The sequence below is a fragment of the Etheostoma spectabile genome, chromosome 19 (assembly GCF_008692095.1).
Source record: "Etheostoma spectabile isolate EspeVRDwgs_2016 chromosome 19, UIUC_Espe_1.0, whole genome shotgun sequence".
In the NCBI taxonomy this organism is placed as follows: domain Eukaryota; kingdom Metazoa; phylum Chordata; class Actinopteri; order Perciformes; family Percidae; genus Etheostoma; species Etheostoma spectabile.
In genome coordinates, this window is record NC_045751.1 from 12,637,409 (window position 1) to 12,638,908 (window position 1,500).

The window sequence follows — 1,500 nt, forward strand, 5'->3', positions numbered from 1 at the left end:
GGGGGGGGGGGGGGGGGGGGGCGCGCGCACACACACACACACACACACACACACACACACACTGTCTCTGCTGTGACTGTGTATCACTTCAGATGCTCAGACAGAATTAAAAATGCGCTCCTCCGCCTTGTCACCAGTGCTGTGCGCATTTTCTTGACAAGCCCGCGTTCCCACGGCATGGTGTTCGGATTCAGAGGCTCAGCACTGCTTTCATACATAACCATTAAAACTCTCGGACGCCTAATTAGGCAGCAGAACACGCACAGCGCCGCGCAGCACCTGTTCCCACCTTCATAGAGAAGGTAAGTTGTTTTTGAAGCCGAATTTGCGTTTAAAAAGAACAGAAGAAAAAAAAAAAAAAGAAGAGAGACAGACGAGTGCGACTGGTTGTCATGCTTAAAAAATAGATTCCGTGAAGTAAAAAAAGGCAGCGAGACTTCCTGGAGAGTTGGCACACACACAGGCTGGCTGCAGGCAACAGCATCGGTATTAATATTTTCTCCTCCCTTTGAAGGTCTCTTTCTATTCTCAAGTTCAAAGCGCGTTGGCGTGTGTTGTTTAACGTGGTTTCCGGTAGGCAGGGGACGTCTTGGTAAACAATGCTGCTCAGTGATTCACGCATGTGTCCCCTTGACATTCGAGCCGTGCCAATTAATCAATTAGTGGTCAGGACAATCGTTATGGGATGTCACTCAGGCTCCTTGTAGCCTGTCCAAAGCCAACACAGTGACTTCGTTCCATTATAAGAGACATTTCCAGTCGTCAGAAAGGAAAAATTAGGCATTTTCTAATTGTTTCAGACTGGCATTGAAGACACAAGGTGTAGGTGTTCTAAATACAGCCAGCCACAGTGGGCTCAGGCTGTCAGAGGGGCTGACACGTACAGCTTTCTTTTTTAAATTTAGTAATGACTTCTGGAAACATCTCAGCACTATATGCTGAAGGTTTGTCTTTTGTCCAGAGAAGATAAACACCCTAAAGTTTCATTCTCTAGGAGCTGATGTTTGAACCTAAATCCCAAATACTTTTACATTTTTACATCTTTAGATGTGAACTGTCTTTTTTTGCACCTGTACCAGCCAGAACATCGGTCAATTAGCCACTCAGACTTTTAGTTTTTGAGTATCTTGATCTCTTGTCTCCCCTCTGAGGGCAAAGTGAATGTAATCTCACACCAGTGGATTGTTACATAACTTTCAAACTGAAGTGCCATCCTGCCTACGTAGGAGTATGTGATGTTCCCACTTCCGTGCTGTTATTTTGCTCATTAATTCTGAGAGGCACATTACTGTTAAGGGGCGTTTTGTGAGTTAACATGACTGCTGATTTTGGGTTTTTTGTTTTTTTTTATGCAGATTGGGCCCTGAGCAGGACTGATTGCTTTACAGGTCCTCGCTGTGATTATGTAGCCTTCCTACATGAAGTCTGGGACTGTTGAATGTGGAATGGCATGTTAATTTTAGAGGTGGCATGATGTGTGTGTGTGCGTGCGTGTGTGTG

General features: G+C 45.1%; 1 protein-coding gene across 1 annotated transcript in view; it reads left to right on the forward strand.

Moving 5' to 3' along the window:
• Window positions 1-101: 101 nt before the first annotated feature.
• The window catches only part of rin1b (Ras and Rab interactor 1b), a 27,789-nt gene continuing 26,390 nt past the window's right edge, over window positions 102-1,500 (forward strand). The window contains exon 1 of the mRNA XM_032544620.1: window positions 102-302. The gene's annotated coding sequence lies outside the window, so the exon portion shown is untranslated. The remainder of the gene's footprint in view (window positions 303-1,500) is intronic.